The following is an 18,679-nucleotide window of genomic DNA, read 5'->3' as shown; positions in this document are numbered from 1 at the left end:
CTGCCAGGGGCTGGGCGGCGGGAGGAACGGGACGTTATTGTTTAAGGGTGCTACAGGTGGAATGCTTGTGTCTCCCTAAATTTCATGTTGAAATCCTAACCCCCAATGTGACAGTATTAGGAGGCCTTTGGGAGGTGCTTAGGCCATGAGGGTGGAGCCCTCATGAATGGGATGAGCCCTTATGAGGGTGGAGCCCTTATAAGAGAGATGCTGGCTGGTCCCTTCCACCATGGGAGGACACTGCAAGAAGCCAGCAGTCTATGATCCGGGAAGAAAGCCACCACCAGACACCACATCTGCCAGCACCTTGATCTTGGACTTCCCAGCCTCCACTCCCGTGAAGAATAAACGTTGGTTATTTATGGTATTTGTTATAGCAGCCAGCACAGACCAAGACAAACGGGTGCAGAGTTCCAGTTCTGCAAGATGAAAAAAGTGCTGGGGATGGATGGTGGTGATGTCTGCACAACCATGTGAATGTACTTGATGCCACTGAACTGTACACTTACGGCTAAAACGGTAAATTTTTGGTTCTGTATATCTTATGACAATTTAAAAAAATTAATATGGAAGGAAGGGCTGCACTTCTCCCACTTAGGTGGTGCACTGTGACCCTCTGTACCTTATTTGGATTCAGCCATTTCTTCAGTTGGTGTTTTTGAGCACCTAGCATCCTAGAGGCGTTGACCGATGGTCACCATCGTCACAGTGGTACCTACCGTCTTTGCATTAACTCTTGTAATACTCACAACCACCCTGTGACGTGGGGACTATTCATATCCCATTTCATAGATGAGGAAACTGAGCTCCAGTCAAGTGAAGTGTATTTGCCTGAGGTCATCCAGCTGGGATTCAGACCCCGCAGCGTGGCTAAGACCCCCTGCTCCAACTGAACCCTCAGGCACGTTTTCACCCACATGACGGCCTCCCCATCCAGCTCCTGGGATGGGAGCTCCGCAGCTGGGGAGCGTCTGCGTCTTGGTGATGTCCCAAAGTGCACCGCTCTGCCACTTCCCACGTCAACAGCTCCCTGTGCTATTTTTTTCCAGATGGAAGCAACAAGGGCCCCAGCCTAATTTGTTTCATGCAGTGACACTAATTAACACTCCACGCACAGGGGCGTGGGGAGTGAGGGGGGAGGGGGGTGGTGGTGTGTGTGTGTTACGTTCAGATCACTTTCACTTTCCCCGACTTTTGAAATGATGTATGTAGGTATTTTACCTGAGCCAAACTGTTTCAGCTCAAAAAGCAATTGAAGCTTTTTTGAAGCCATAAAAACACGGCACTAACCCCACAAGCATAATAAATCCTCCGGCCTCCTGCACAGGTGTTTTTGCTTTGACTCATCACCGACAGTGTGGAAACCTGAGGCCAGAGCATCAGCCGCAGAGTCACGGCCTTTAAAGGCTAGGAGTTCTCAGCCGAGGGGGCTACCACCCCCGTGGGCACCTTTGGCAAAGTCTGGGACTGGTCTGGTTTATCATACTCAGGAGCTCTAATGGCATGTGTGGGCAGGGCCCAGGATGCTGAAAATCCTGCAAAATGTGTGACATTCCTGCCCTATGAGGAGCAGTCCATCCATAATGCTAACAGCTTCTCCACTGAGCAACCCTAAAAAGTATCTAACTACCTAATTTTTCAGGGAAGAAGGCAAGGCACAGACACATAGCTATTCCTTATCCTAGGTTGCACAGCAATTCCACAGTTAAAAAAAAAGGCTGACCCTTCCAACTACATTTCCTATTTCCTCTCCCTACCCAGCTACTCGCCCCCCTACCCAAAGATCCCCCAGCTACAGACACTGGGAAATGGCCACATCTTAGTCAGCTACTGCATTTCTCATTTCCAAGGCTTTGCCCAAGTTGTTGTTTCTGCCTTCAGTCCTAAGCCTGACCCTGACACCAAGCATCCTTCTATGCCTGGATCAAAGGCTGCCTCCTCCAGGAAGCTTGCCAGAGTCCTATCTCAGAACCCACCCACAGCAGTCTGTGTTTTGACTTCCAGCCTTTGTGCCAACCTGCCCTTGTCTGAGGGCTGTTTGTCACCATTACCATCAACAGCATGGAGCTGGCTACTTCACAGCCATCATGCCATTCGATGGTCACAGCAGTCCGACAAAGCAGGTCCTATTATCCCATTTTATGGATGAAGAATTTGAGGTTCAGGAAGGTTAAGCAACTTGCCAGAGGTCGCACAGGTGGCAAAACGAGGATTTGCTCCCCTATCTGACGACAGAGCCCACATTGCAGCTACGAGGGCCCTCCTGCCTCCCTGTGCGGTCACATGAACATTTGCCTCCTGTCTGGACAGTGAGGTCTCTGAGGGTAGAAGCCACATCTAATCCACCCACACTTACAGCAAACCCTCCATGAATGCTGTCAAAGAGCCTAGTACAACAGCCCCACTATCCTATCTCCTGGTCCACGGCCGTTCATTCCATTAGGCCACCTTTGGCCCAACAAGAGCTCCCTCCTGGTACTCGGTGAGTCGGCAGCAGGGCCACAAAGTGAGAAGTCTCCTACAGTTTCCAGCCTCCCACCCACACCCCCAACAGGAACTACAGCTGACTATAGTAGCTTCTGCCAGACAAAGCAAATAACGTCCAGTCATTTCTTTCTGGCTCAGCGGGCTGCTTGGGATATCACAACGGGCAAGACCCATCAGTGTGTCCAGGGCTTCCAGAACCTTCTCTCACACCCTCAAGCACTCTGAGAAAGGCAGTGAGTAGATAATCCAGAACCCCCCTCTGCAGAGGGCCAGGCCTGGCAGCCATTGAAGCAGGGCCTGGAGACTGACATGACAGGGAGAGAAGACAATGATAATGTCAGTCATCATTCCCAGTCTCTGGGATGGGCTCCTGGTGACCACAACATGGCAGACATGTTGGGTGTCTACCCAGAAGCCATTCTTCCATCTTTCTCCTCCTAACAGAACCCCATATTTCTGGCTGGCAATGTGCCAGACCCAGGGAGTGGATCAGGATGGGGCTAAGCCATCAGGGTTAGGGGTAGTCCCCTTGGCCTTTACCTCATTCATCCGAGGTAGGGGGAGCAGGTGACCCCATCCTGGTCAATGACACATAAGGGAAAATGTATTGTCCCCTCCTACGGTGCCCCTGGAAGTGGTCATAAGAGGTCTGGATGCACCCAGATGACGGCACACCATGGAACACCATCTCTCGGGGAAATCATAATTTCATGCACATCACTTAACAAAACAAGGGCAGAGGAAAGAGTAATCGAGAAGGCTAGCCGGGACTTGAAACCAGATGACCTGGGTGCAAATCTCAGCTCTTAATTGTGAGAAATGGGAGACACAATTGCATCTGCCTGAGGCCGAGCTTCCACATCTAGGTAATGGGCTGGAGGACCTACATATTTGCCTCAGGTCACAAGGCGCACCACTTAAATTCTCAAAAATGAACTTTATTTTTTAGAACAGTTTTCAATTTACAGAAAAATTGAGAGTATATAGTACAGAGAGTTCCCATACAACCTACACTCAGTGTCCCCATTACTAACATCTTAGACTAGGAGGGCACATTTGTCACAATTAATGACCCGATACTGATGCATTATTATTAACTAAAGTCCATACATCATATATTCAGATTTCCTTAGCTTTTTCCTAATGTCCTTTTTCTGTTCCAGGATCCCATCCAGGACACCCTATTTCATTTAGTTGTCACATCTGCGTAGGCCCCCTTGACCTATGATGGCTTCTCCGTCTTTCCTTGTTTTAGATGACCTGGACAGTTTTGAGGAGTACCGATAAGATGTTTTGTAGCTGGGCAACTGCTCTGCTCAGCATCTCCACTTCCTTAGGAAACTTGAGTCAGGCAGCAGACGTCTTTCCTTTACACACCTCTTTTCCTCCCTTCAACGTAAATTCCTTCCTGTTACCATAATAGCAGCCAAAACTCACTCTTTCTAACACAATGTAACATATTCAGAGCCATCGCTTTAAGGCAGAAACTGTGACATTAACTTCAACATTACTTTCATCCACTGACATCGTTTTTATCTTGGCAGGATTGCAGAAGAACGGGGAGGGAAGAGCATTCATCACATACTGACCATGAGCCAAAACCACGCTCTGGACCATATTACAGTCATTTCATTGAATTCTTAAGACAACCATGTGAATAAGCGTGGTCCAGGTTACAAGGGAGGAAGCAGGCTTAAATAGTTCACTCAAGGTTACTCAGCTAAAAATGGCACAGCCAGGACTCCAACCAGGTCTTCCCTCTATCCATTTCTGCTTCTGTCACTTAAAACTGCATACCTCTTGGGGCTGGCCCTGTGTCCATTTACCCAAGACTGAATAGCTGGTGTGCCAGGTGCTGCATCAGGCTCTGGCCTGCAAAGAATGGATGTTTGCACATATGAAATGTCCAGCCAGAAAACAAGTCTTCAACTTCTTTAAGTAGCCCACCTCGGGTTCACCCAACTCGAGGTTTTATGATCCCACCTTCTCTTGCATCAATTTCAGCACCTTCCCTTTAGTGTGAGAATAAATCAGACCTTTGAGTTCTAAATGCATGACACAGACACAGTCATCGTTGTACAGCAGAAAATGAAGGAAGAAACGGTCTTTAACCCTGTATGTATGATGAATTCTACTTCTTCTTGATGGAAATCTTCTCTGACTCATTTAAACAGTGTTGACAACTTTACTTGAGCCAAAGTGGACTCAGTATCCGCATATATTAGAGCATCACGCCACCATGCAATTATTTATTTACCTACTTGACCTTGAGCCCCTTGAGGGCAGAAACTGATTCACTCATCCTCAGAGCTCCTATTCCGAGCCTGTGGCCTGATATCTACCAGGCCTGAAATCGATGTCCGCTGAATGAGTCGTCAGAATACCTTGAGTTTGATCAGCAGATATGTGGAGGTATGTATATTAAACCCAAAGGATGAAGATTTTCCCATGAGATTTCTTCCCAAATAAGGTGCTGAAATCACGGCCCCAAAGAGGAACTCAAGAAGAAATCTCAGCATTCCCTTTAGCATCCCAGAATCCCGAAGGTGAACATTAATTACCTCCCTAGGAAACCAGAACAGAGGCAGAGGGTAGAAATCAGCCACTGCATTTCACAACCAAGTTCCTGCCATTTTCTCAACAAAAGATGTGTCTGTAAGAGCAATCGGAATATCTATTTTAATCTTGTTTTGAAAATGCGAATGTTCCTCACGTTGTAAATTAGTAAGATTCTCCATTCTTTGAAAGTATCACAAAAGCCAGTCAGAATTAGAGTGTCAGCAGGACTGAAGCCCTCCGTGTGCATTTAAAATTTCTCCTGTTTTATTTGGTGGGGAATTACTAATATGTGAACACACCATAATTTCTACAAGGATACAGCTCCTTATCCAAAGGATAAGGCAGACAATAGTCAAGTTTTATGATGCTTTTGAGAACCCCATAATCCTGGTACATAGTAAGAACTCAAAAAGATTAGCTAGCATTAGGTCCCAGGCACCAAATGGACGTATTTACAAATTTTTTTGGGGGGGGCGGGAAGGAGATTGTCCCTGAGCTAACATCTGTTGCCAATCTTCCTCTCCCCCCGACCCCCTCCAAAGCCCCAGTACAGAGTTGTATATGCTAGTTGTAAGTCCTTCTAGTTCTTCTATGTGGGATGCCGCCACAGCATGGCTACTGACAGAGTGGTATACAGGTCCGTGCCCAGGATCCAAACCGGCCAACCCCGGGCCGCCAAAGCACAGCACACGAACCCAACCACTATGCCACCGGGTCAGCCCTACAGATACTTTTAATCCAGATTTATTTCCCTGAATGACTATCCTAAATGAAAAATTAATGAGGGGGAAAAACACCACAGAATTATCATGACCCTTGGGCCACAAGATTTCCTTTCCTTAAGAACCACTGAAAAAACACAGGAACCTTTGTGAAGCTCAAGTCACAACATTTCCTTCACTTAAGAACAGGAACACATGTAGAGGTCACTGTTGGTGCCCCGTCCACACCTCCTCAGGACCCATTCTCATCACTTGCCAAGGGTGGCCTTTTGCAAACAGATACCTTCGACAAACACCCCACATTTTTGCTCAAGGGATTTCTCTGACAGAAATACCCCTGGGAGCAGGCCTGAGCCAGTGATGGAGTTTGAGGATAATTCTGGGCGGTCCTACACTGCATTCCAGGGCTCTCCAGGAGCCCTGAGCTTCAAATTGCCCCCCCACGGTGACCTGCTTGGGAATGCATCCTTACAGTCTACTTTCTCTTTGCTGTCCTATTTCTCCCACTTTCCCCAAGTTGACTTACTGGTCTTGGAATCAACTCCTAAATCATGCATTCTCAACAGGGATGGTATTGACTCCAGGGGGGCAAAATTGGATCTTGGGGGATGGAGTTGAGTGAAGAAAATCTTACTCTTTTTATACATCAAGCCCAGACACACATACAGTACACATAGAGATACGCAGTATATCTATGGTATTAAAATGTCATGGGTTGGAGCAATTATGGAAAAAAAAGTCTAAAAAGATTCCTCAAAGGGGAGATAATGAAAACAAGATTGAGCAACCCTGGGTTAAATAAACCACTTACACTGAGCTCCTCGCCTCAGGGAGCTTCTGGAGAAACACAGGCTAAGACCCAATGAGAGTGCTCTGCCACAGCATCTGCTGAGCACTTTCATGAACTGCTTCATTCAATCCTTTCAACAACCTGTAAGGCAGGGAATATTAGCTCCATTTATCAGATGAGAAACCGAGGCTATTACAAGTCAAATGGCTTGCTGGAAACTACAGAGCAAATGAGCACGAGACTCAGAGTGAGAACTTTGGTTTCCTGGTGGCTGGGCCAGTGTTCCCCAAGCTCTCAGCCACACCTTAGGAGAACCATCTAGAGTGCTTAACCCAACACGGCACAGGGAAATAACTCTATCAATGTCAGTTATCAGTGAAAATAAATCAGGTTTCTATGAAAGGAACAGATGGTGGTGCTGCCCCACAGGTGATATAAGAAACAACCCAAATGGATAAAAACATTAATTATCATTAGCACGACGGTTTTGAATGCCTCAACTCAATATTGAGCACAATGGAGATGAGAGACTTATTTTATATGACTCTTGGTGGAGCACTGGATTTGGATGGAGGGGAGGATGGAGAAAAGGGGATCTGGGCCCTGAGAATTTCAACAAAAAGAGAAACCCTCCTTAGCAAGATGCCAACTGGAGCCTGTGTACGGATGCTTCATCAGCCTGTGCTTGGCTTTAGTCTTCCTTCTGTTCATCTGATCCAGATCCTAAGCCAGTGCAACCCAGAGGACTCAAGCCATAGGTAAGACTTCTCCATTGGTACACAGCTGTTGGAGGACCATGAAGGGAAAGCTCATGGGGCTGAACAGAAGCCAGCCTTGGAAGACCTGAGTTTGAGTCCTCCCTTTGTCAGCAGAGTAACCTTAGCCAAGTTTGTAACTGCCCTGAGCCTCAGTTTCCTCTTTTCTACAGTTCCTTCCAGTTCTGATAGCCTCTGAGTTTTGTAATTTGCCAAGTGCCTCTCTCCGTGCCAGGCCCATCAATCCCATGAACTGCCATTAAGTAACTATCTGCTGATGAGTTTGGTTAGACTTGCTGATTCCTTGCTGGTTTCATTTTCTGGACGGACATGACCAGGTGGAGAAACAGCCATAACTGATATATGTCGGGTGAGATAAGGCAAAAGCTGGGATTTTAGGAAAGGACAGGGGTAGGGAGATAAATAGTGTGATGGTGCTAGTGGTTTTCCATTAGTACAGGTGGTCTCGACCGGAGGAGCATACTCCCCTGGCAGAGTGTTTTCAAGTCATGTTGGATAATATTTCACCTCATCCCCACAAAAGGACATGGATCAAGGTAGAAATGGACTCGAACTGCTATGGCAGTTTACAAAGAATCTCAGGGGTCAATGGCAAAGAAACTCTATGTATAGGCTGCCTGCTCCACACATATAACACTGACTTAGGAAAACCAGATCTGGTGATTTGTCAGAGGGACCTGCTGTAACAGCTATAGTTACTAACACATGTAAAGCAGACACCTGGTGGTGCTGCCCAAGAGGGAAAATGACGCAAATGAAATGAAATGATGCAAAAGCATTTGGTTATTATTGATATGATGGTTTTACATGCCCTGACTCAACTGTTACATTCTACAGGGTCCAGATGATTTCATTCATCTCTTGAAGAAGGGGAGGATGGAGAGGAGGAAAAGGAGACCCAAGCCCTGAAGGCTTCAGCTTGGAGAGAAGCCCACCCTAAGAGGAAGCCCATCAGAGTCTATGTGAAGGATGCTCCACGAGTCAACTGTAGAAGTATTTACTCTTATTCTTCATAAACCACACGCAAGAAGCAATCTTGTTCCTGAGTTACAACCCAATTTGTTCTCTCAAGAAAACATTTCAAACAAACTCTTCTATCCCTTCTGTGCCAGAATCAAAATTCCCCTCCAACAAGGCCACGATTTGGACGGGATCTGATTTTCATCCTTTGAAACCCACACACTAGAGGTGGCCTGAAACCTTGGGATTGACTTCAGTCTTGTCGCCTCCAAAACTTTTCCTCTTCATTCTCCCAAAAGGTGTTCCCGTTAGGGAAGCTGACACCCCTGGAGACGGAGGTGCTAAGGTAGACCATTAACGGGTTCCCAATAAAAATACGCAGTAATGATGGGGTGATGCAACACAGACAGACACGTGGCAAATCTGCACACAGGCAAATGCTTAAACCTAAACAGAGAGGTCCCAACTGTGGGACCTATTTGATCCTTCCACAGCTTTAGGAAAGTGCTACCTCAGAATGCTGCCCCCTCTGTAGTTTTCAAAGTTTCCACATACTGTCTCATGGGATTCTCACACCAATCCTATGCAGTGGGTATCGCAACACCCATTTTGCAGACTGGGATAAGTGAGGTGTCTGAACCACACAGTTAATGCAGCTCTCCTAACAGCTCATCCAATGCACTTTTGACAAGCCCACAGCTGTCTTTGGTCATCCCAAACCAGAGCCACACAGCAGTGTCCAAAAAGCCTTTTTATTCAATCCACATTTGGATTTTCTCCCTGCTACCTTCACACTGCCCTGGGGTTAAAAGCTGCAGCAAATCTTGTTTTCATTCTGTCAAAACTGCAAGACCCAGACAAAAAAGAAAAAAGGAGTAGGACTTTGATCTTCTGAAAAATACCACAGGATTACTCTTGCTTTATGAAACTTAAACATTAATGGAATTCTTTACATGAATACAAATTTGAAAGGCAAGCATCCAAATAAGGCAAGAAAAATAATTTAGTATTCAATTTAATGGAATTTGGCCTTCAGTTCTCCAAGTAGTAGGAGGAGACTGGTCATCAATTGGACAAATGGTAGATACCTTCACCTTACCCCTAGCTGCTCACACCTCCGTGGGAGAAGTCTTCCTTAACACAACACAGAAGGGGTAACAGTGCCTTCCTCCTTCTGCACACCGAGGTTCCAAATTTGCATTCTACTACTGCCTTTGCTAGACTCTTTCAATTTAGTTGTTTCCAGTCTCACTCTCTATAGGAAAAGAATAATTGCTCATCTCCTTCACCAACCTGGCACAAAGCTTGGCACTTGACTCAGCACGTGTGGCCTTGAAATGAATGTACCTTTCTACTGCATACTTGTCATTACCTGGACAAAGCCTGAGGTGCAGAGGAACCTTAAGACACGATCTCTACAGAGTCCCTGAATCTAAGAAAGCCCGTTCAGCTCAGCCAATGGTTCTCAGGCCTGGCTTCATACTGGAATCACCTGAGGATCATGCCAGGACCCCCAAAGACCAATGGGACCAATTTCTGGGGTGAGGCTTGTCATCCGTATTCATCTATGTGTTCTGTGTTGTTTGCGTGAGTTTAATCTTTTTTTAAAAAAAAGTACTAAAAAAATTTTTTTAAGTTAAAAGACAAATATAATATACCCTCTTCACCTAGATTTTCCAGTTGTTAATATTTTCACCGCATTTGCTTCCTTCTGTCTCTTCCTCTGTGTGTATTGTGCACACATTCACACGCACTTAGTCTCTATGTGAGTTGAACCATTTGAAAGTAAGTCGCAGATATCACGACATCTCACCACTAAATATTACACCATGTAGCTCTTAAAAAACAGAACATTCACCTACATAACCACAATGCAATTATAAAACTCAAGAAGTTTACATTTTGATATAATAATGTTATCTAATATGGAGTCCATGTTCAAATTCTTAATTGTCCCTACAAAAATATCCTTTTGTGTTATTTAGTTTTTAATCGAGGATCCAATCAAGGATCATGAATTGCATTTGTTTGTGTTTTTTCCAGCTTTATGGAGATACAATTGACACGTAACACTGTGTGAGTTTAAGGGGTACAATGCGATGATTCGATATACATATATATTATGAAATCATGACCACAATAAGATTCATAAACACATCCAACATCTCATGTACTTGCCTATTTGTGTGTGTGTGTGTGTGTGTGTGTGTGGTGAGAATCTAAGATCTACTCTCTTCCAACTTTCAAGTATACAATACACTCTTGTTAACTCTGCTGTCCGTTAGATGCCTGAAACTTACTCATCTTACAATTGCAAGTTTGTATCCTCTGACATCTTCACCCATCTTCCCCACCCCCAGTCCCTGGGGACCACCAATCTGATCTCCGTTTCTGAGTTCAGCTTTTTTAGATTCCACACATAAATGATATCATAGTATTTGTCTTTCTCTGTCTTGACTGATTTCTCTTAGCTTAATGCCCTCAAGTTTCATCCATGTTGTCGCAAATGAGATGATTTCCTTCTTTGTTATGGCTGAAAAACATTCCATTGTGTGTGTGCATTTATACTGCACCTTCTTTGGATATATACCCAGAAGTGCAGTTGCTGGATCATATGGTAGTTCTATTTTTAGTTTTTTGAGGAACTTCCACACTGTTTTCCATAGTGTAAGCTGTACCAGTTTACATTCCCACTAGCACTGCACAAGGGTTCTCTGTTCCCCACATCCTTGCCAGCACTTGTGATCTCCTGCTTTTTGATAACAGCCATTCTAACAGGCGTGAGGTGATATCCCATTGTGGTTTTGACTTGCATTTCCCTGATAATTAGTGATGCTGAGCATCTTTACATGTACCTGTTGGCCATTTGTATATCTTCTTGGAAAACTTTCTATTCAGGTCCTTTGCCCATTTTTTAATCAAATTATTTACTTTCTTGCTCTTGAGTCATATGAGTTCCTTACATATTTTGGATATTAACTCCTTATCAAACATATGGTTGCAAATATTCTCTTCCATTCCAGTTACCTTTTCATTTTGTTGATCGCTTCTTTTGCTGCACAGAAGCTTTTTAGTTTGATGTGGTCCCACTTGTTTGTTTTCATACACTGCCTTTGGCCGTCACGTCTCTTTCAGCCTCCTTTAACCGAGGCAGTTCTCCCCATCTTTGCTGTTTTCAAGACATGGACTGTCACAGGTTGCTATGATGCTAGATGTCTCACAGGTTGTCCCACAATTTGAAGTTATCTGTTATTTCGTCACGATTGGATTCAGGTCATTTTAGGCACCTCTGCAGGCATGTTTTACATTTCCACTGTTACTTCAGGAGGAGGGTAGCGTCCATTTGCCTCATTATAAACAAGTTGATGACTCTGGTTCCAGTGGAGTCTGCCAGGTTTTTCTTAAGGCACCTTCTTGCCTAGAAGACTCCCATGGATACTGAAGTCCGAGAAGTCTTGCTACTCAAAGTGTGGTCTGCAGACCAGCAGCTGGTCCTCCTGGGAACTTTTCAGAAATGCCCCTACAGGGCACCTCACCCAGAAGGGTAGAGTTTTAGTCTCTCTCTGTGACTCTTCTTCCATTGAGAATGACGGTGACATGATTAAGAGGGTACTCATAGTGGATGGAACACTCCCGTGTGATCCCACCTCTGCCATTTAAGTAGCTTCAAGAGCCTAGGCAAATCACAGCTCCTCAGAATCTGTTAGTCATTTGTAAAAGAGAGATGCTGTGCACCCTCGCTTCCAGCATGGACGGCCACTTGAAAGGAGTCCATTTCCTAGACAGTGACATACCAGGCACCTGCGGTCACAGTCCCTCCCAGATCACAGCCTCACTGATGCTGGAGATTTGATATTGTGGGGTTGTTGTTGTCAAGCCCTTACTTGACTTCTCCATTCTACTTGAGGGGTTTGAAAACGTCATAAAAAAGAGAGCCAGGAAGAAGGCCAGGAGTCGAGAAAATGAGAAGAAAATAAAATGAGATTATTAGAAAGGGGAAGGGGCATGACTTTTTTTTTTTTTTTAAGATTTTTATTTTTTCCTTTTTCTCCCCAAAGCCCCCCGGTACATAGTTGTGTATTCTTCGTTGTGGGTCCTTCTAGTTGTGGCATGTGGGACGCTGCCTCAGCGTGGTCTGATGAGCAGTGCCATGTCCGCGCCCAGGATTCGAACTGACGAAACACTGGGCCGCATGCAGTGGAGCGCGCGAACTTAACCACTCGGCCATGGGGCCAGCCCCGAAGGGGCATGAATTTTATGAGGGTGTAAGAAGAAGGCAGATTAAATATGATTGAGGGGGGAAGCGAAAAGGAAACAACATTTGCTGAATATCTACAATGTATTGGTGAAGGTCATTGAGGGGACGTGACCGCCAGTTGACCCTTGAGCTGGACCCAGGCAATCGGAAGCTCCTCACCCCTCCCCTGTCCTTGGAAAGTACGGTCTGCCCACCATTCCCACAGTGGGAGACATTTCAAGGATCTGGGCTTGAGAGAGTAAGATGTTGAAACCACCTGGACTGTGTACATGACAGAAACCCATTAGGGCCTCTATATAAACTTTTAAGATCTACTTGTCTTGCGGCCACCCAAGACAAGCCTTATAAATAAGTTCTGTCGCTTCTTAAACCTGCCACCTACCAGTATGGAGTGGTCTGCCTCATTCTTCCGTCTCTGCTTGCCCTCCACGTATGGGGGCCAGTTTCGGATTTCACCCAGGAAGCTTCCGACGTTGTGAACCAACACAACGCCATGTTTAGGTGTTTTATATCATCATCTCAATTAAATTCACAACAACCCTGGAAGACAGGCATTATTACCTCCACATTAGAAATAAAGAAACTGAAACCCAAGAAAGTTGAGCAAACTGCTCCAGGTCACACAGCAAGGAAAGAGCAGAGCTGGATTAAACCCAGGTCTGACTCCAAAGACCACACTCTTACCACCATACTCCTTCTGGGTGAGGTATCTTATAGGTGCATATCTGAACAGAGAAGGCACGATGAGATATCACCTCACACCCACCAGGGTGGCTACTATCAAAAAAACAAGAGACAAGTGTTGATGAGGATGTGGAGAAACTGCTCACTTTGCACACTGTTGGTGGGAATGCAAAATGGTGCAGCCATTACGGAAGACAATATGGAGGGTTCCCCAAAATTAAAAATAGAACTACCATATGATCCAGAAATTTCCACTTCTGAATTGAAAAGAAGGATCTCAAAAGAATTGAGATGAGGATCTCAAAGAGATATTAGCATTTCCACATTCACTGAAATACTATTCACAATAGCCAAGATGGGGAAACAACCTAAATGTCCATCAACAGATAAACAGATAAAGAAAATGGAAAACTATTCAGTTTTTAAAAAGAAGGAAATTGTGCAACATGTGATAACATAGATGAACCTTGAGGATATCATGCTAAGTGAAATAAGACCGTCACAGAAAGACAAATACTGCACATTCTACTTACATGAGGCATATAAAATAGCCAAATTCAGAGAATCAAAAGTAGAATGGTGGTCGCCAAGGGCTTAGGGAGGGGGAAATACAGAGTTATTAATCAACGGGCATAAAGTTTCAGTGAAGCAAGATGAGAGATCTGCTGTACAACACTGACCTATAGCCAACACTTAAAGATTTGTTAAGAGGGTAGATCTCATGTTAAATGTTCTTACCACAATAAAATAAAATTTAACAACAACAACAAAAAAAAGAATGACAACTCTTCAAAATCCTTGGTTCTTGACAATGAGAAGAAAACTGCCAAAATTGAGGGAGGAAATGTAAAGAGGAAGATTAGTGGGGTGAAAAACAGTAGGGATGGACTGAGATGGTGAAGAAGACCAATATCAAGTGGGAAATGAGAAAGAATAAGATACATGGGGGCAGAAAAGGAGGAGAATGGGCTAAACAGAGTCGTAGAAACAGAATAGCTGAGAGAATTGAAGCCAGCACGGTCTAGAAAAGAAAGTTAATGTCCCTTCAGTAATGATACAAGTTGTAGCACTGGCTGAGATGCTGTTGGAGGTATTCCTTCCGCCCGGGCTGGGAGGTTGACCAGATGACCGAACTCTGAGATTTCTGTTAATACCAATGATGTTATCATTAGAGTATATGTTCTATTGGGGCAGAGACTGGATTGTCTTGTTTTGTTTTGTTTACTGTTATATCCCCAATGTCTAGAAGAACTTCTGCACAGAGAAGGCACTCAAGAAATATCTACTGACTGAATAATATTAATAACACAAGTAACTATTATTGAGTGTTTCTTCTATGCAAGGTGCTCTTGGCTCCACGAAAGCCTAGACTGGAACATTTTTCAGATGAAGAAACTGAAGCCCAGAGACACCCCAACTTGCCCAAGACCATACCAGCTGTAAGAGGCAAAGAAAATTTGGAAAACTAAATTTCTCTCACCCCAAACTTGCTAACACTCTGTCTTACTGAAGTGTCTGAGTGGGAGTCCAGAGTCTCTCCTCCCCCTGGGGACTGTAGATCCTTTAGTCAACACTCCATGTCTACCAGCCAGGCCACTATATTTCAGAGTGGCTGTTGGGTCCTTGCATCTCACCCCTCAGTCTTACCTGTCAGATGTCCCTGGGGCCAGCCCACCTCAGAATGCAATCAGTGGGTATTTCTTGCGATCATTTCCCCTTGGTCTGTCAACAGGTGCATGATTGATCGTACCCAGCTGGCTGGAGAGACATGGTCAGGCTTGCACAGTGCCAATCCAGCAACAATGCCAAGATGAAGCCAGCATCTCTCCACTAACAGGCCAGGAAGTAGAAGTCCCCAGACAGCCTCAGGACAGGCACAGTGGCAAGAGTGTATGACTTTTAAGGTGACGTCTATTCAAAATCAACCAATAAATCCTCAGTGCCAGATGCTGGGCTAATTTCATTCATATATACAATTTTCTTTAAGCCTAAAAGCCACCCTGTGACAGGGCAGTGTTATCATCCCCAATTTACAGGTCATCCTCAACGTGGCTCATGCAAAGTCACAGAGCCTTAAGGCAGAATCCAGCTGTGAACATCAAGTCCAGCATATTTTCCACGACCTTGTAACCCTTTTCAGCCATAAGGCTAAGGGAGCAGAGAAGCAATCAGCCTCACTGAGGTTAAAGCATGGTCTTCCACCTTTCCCCCCTCCCTAGAGCCCAATTTAAGCCTTCTAAGAGCTATTCTCATCATTAAAATCCTACAGTGCTGACTTCAGGTACTTCTTGTTGTTGTGATAATAGTAAAGCCATAAAGAACAGAATCTTGGTTAACCTGAGAGTATTCTTTCACTCATTCATTCAGTGAACACTTACTGAGGAATGACCATGCACCCTGCAGCCTGCTGGGGACTGAGGATGCTAAGGAACAACTCAGCCCCTGTTCCCAAGTAGGTCTCTATTCAGTGGGGGAGACGAGCAAACAGACCAAGCCAATCCGAGGTGTGAAATCCTATGGTTAGTGATGTTGCATAGGAGGGGCAATTATAGCTCAGCCTGGAAGGTCAGGGAAAAGCTTCCCAGAGGAGGTGACACTGGAGCTGGGCCAAGGTGAAAGTGAGTAGCCAGGAGAAAGTAGAGGATAGGCATTGAAGGCAAAGGGAGCGGGGTCTGGGTGGATGGACTCTGATTTCCACATTTGTTGTATTCTACCTCCAGGACAGTGGGGGAAAATCGCATCTTATGGGTCTGGTTCATTGGGGGGAAAAAAAAGCATGCACTAGACTGTGAGCCCACAGTCAGCCCAATTTCCTGGCCCCCTTATGCATTAGCCACAACCCAGAGCACGATAATGGATGCTCTGGAGCACGAATTTCAATGACTTGCAAGATCCTGAATCATCAATGAAAGGTTCAATTTTGTTCACTTGACTGGACTTCCTCCTAAGCTGGAGGAAGGATGGACAAGGCATCCACACACTAGGTATGCTGCATCAGGAGCTCAAATCTGATCCAGCACAGGTTTTCCTGTAAAACTCCCAATTAATGAGAATCCACAATGCCACCCCACCCCCAGCCCAGGCCACATTTCCCTAACCCCGTGGTTCCCTGAGTTCTGACCAGCCCCTGCTTTGATTCCAAACTCCATTTCCAGCTATTTGCCAACTGAGCCAGGAAGGGGAGCCAGAGGCATTACCCAAAGCGCGGTGTTATCAATAGAGCAGGGCGTTACCCAGTGATACCTAGGGAAATACCCAGGGTCACCCGATTGTTGGCAGAGGGTCAGAACTGGGATCTGGGCTCGGAAACATTGCTGACCCACTGCATTCAAATGTGAGCTCCAGAAACATCAGCTATGTGATCTCAGACAAGTGGTTTTATCTCTTGAAGTTTCCATAGCCTCATCCATAAAATGTAGATAATTCCCACATCACAGGACACTAGTGAGAATTCAATGAAGTAAATGATTTGCATGTGTGGAAGCACTTAGTTAGGTATTCAACTCTTCCTTCTCCCACAGTCTGAAATTTTTCTGGAACCTCTCTGGGAAGTGAGGCTACAGGTTTTGGCATTCTTAAACCTGCTTCCGGGTGATGGAATAATTCTAGGCAAGGATCAAATTGAGGCTCTGTCAACAACAGGCCTTAGCTCCCACTTCCCCAGACTGGGTAAGGCAGGGCTGGGGTGCTGGCTGGGAAAAGTGGTAGGAGAAGGAAGAGGGAGCCCAAAGCTCCAGGGGGACCCCAGGTTGGGAAGACAGCCAACACGTACTGAACGCCATTTATGTGCAAAAGGACACTAAGTCTGTTTATATTTGTGTGCACTCAAATAATTGCTTTGGGGTTTTTTACTATCACATATTCCAGTATTAACTTCAGTTCAACTTAACTAAATACAGTGCTAGAGACAGAGAGATGAATGTATTTTTAATCCCTTTTCATCACCCGAAGAAACCAAATGGAAGGGCACCAATTGCTAATCCTTCTCTCCAGCCACTAACATCTGCAAATACGTGTGGATGTGCATGCCAAAGGCTGGACCACTCAAAATCCATGTTCCTGGCTGGAGCCTCCCCTCCCTCCTGCTGGGTCCTCGGTTTCCGGGGAGGCACCCTCTCCAGGCTTCAGTAACCTCTCTGAAGAAACCTGTTGCCCAGTCTGAGGTCCTGAGCAGACGCCCCCACCTGGTGGCCAGATCTGGAAAAGCCTTTCCAACCAAGGAAGATTGGCAGGTAGTGTAAACTCGAAGGCTCCCTGAACGCTTCAGACCACACTGGTTATGGGTCAACTGGAGGAAGACAGAGAGGAATACCCACTGCTAAAGGCACAAGAAGGGTCAAGGTCACAGACAATTCCCCACCAAAATGCTGGTAATGGTACAACCTCCTAAGAAGCAGCCATCAGGATGACTAAGCCACAGATAGGAGGCCAGGGGTAACAGCAAGGGTCCTGCCAGCCCCGAGGTGTGTGCTGACAGCCCTGATTTCCCCTCCTGGGCGAGGAGCTACCACTGCCATCCTCCCTCTCCCCAAATACAGGAGAATTTGGTATCAGGAGTGTCAAGCGCAGAAGGGAGTTCCAGCTTCCTTCTGGCCACGCATTTACATCCTGACTAGCAAGGAGACTCTTTCGAGGGGATGGGTGCCTGGGGGCAAACCTCCAGCCCAGGCCCCTCACATTCCCACTGCCCCTGGCCAGCCAAAGCGAGAGAACGGCACCAGCTGAGGGTGAAGGGATATCAGGACCAAACCACGGAGATGTTCCAGCCAGAATAAGCCTGGGCCCCCACCTCCAGGCTGTGAAGCCCCAGTCCCCCAGCCTGGGCTTAGACACTGAGATATTCCCTCTCTCTCTCCCTCTCCCTGTCTCTCTCTTTCTAGTTAACTTACGAAAAACAACTCAAAGACATGCATTTTGATCACTCCAAGCCCCGATACCAGGTTTTTTCTTTACCAGGATGGAGCCCTGAAAAGGGTGGCACAAGCAAGCAAACGATACCCGCGCTCATGCACACGCGTACACACACACACACACCGCTCTGGGCAGTGTACCACTCCCATCCCCAACTCCAGGATGTATCATCTAAACTCAGCAACGATCCCAAGAGAAGGGACCCATCCCAAGCAAAAACACAGCGCGCATGGGAGGATCCGCTTTATCCTGTTCAACCTCCACATGAATTGGGAAAACCACATAATTCTTTTAAGCTTCGACAGCAACATCCGGCGAAGGGACCATAAATGCGCACCCGCGCACACAGACATGCCAATCCAATCGCCAGATTAGCCGAGGAGCCACGCTTAGATCTTTTAGGCTCTGGCGTCCCGCACCCTCAGGGTGGTTCACAGACACACAGTCATATACAGCGAAGAAACACACATGGAGGGCACACTGGCCTCCAATTCAGCGGACCGGCACCCCTGGGCTTTAAAGCCCCAGAGCC

At 45.9% G+C, this 18,679-nt stretch overlaps 1 protein-coding gene across 1 annotated transcript in view; it reads right to left on the bottom strand.

Moving 5' to 3' along the window:
* KCNQ3 (potassium voltage-gated channel subfamily Q member 3) overlaps positions 1–18,679 on the bottom strand; it is a 301,344-nt gene that overhangs the window by 282,102 nt on the left and 563 nt on the right.

Source organism: Equus quagga, chromosome 16, assembly GCF_021613505.1.
Source record: "Equus quagga isolate Etosha38 chromosome 16, UCLA_HA_Equagga_1.0, whole genome shotgun sequence".
Classification (NCBI taxonomy): Eukaryota; Metazoa; Chordata; class Mammalia; order Perissodactyla; family Equidae; genus Equus; species Equus quagga.
Note: the sequence above shows the minus strand (reverse complement) of the source record. Positions and strands in the feature narration are given on the sequence as shown.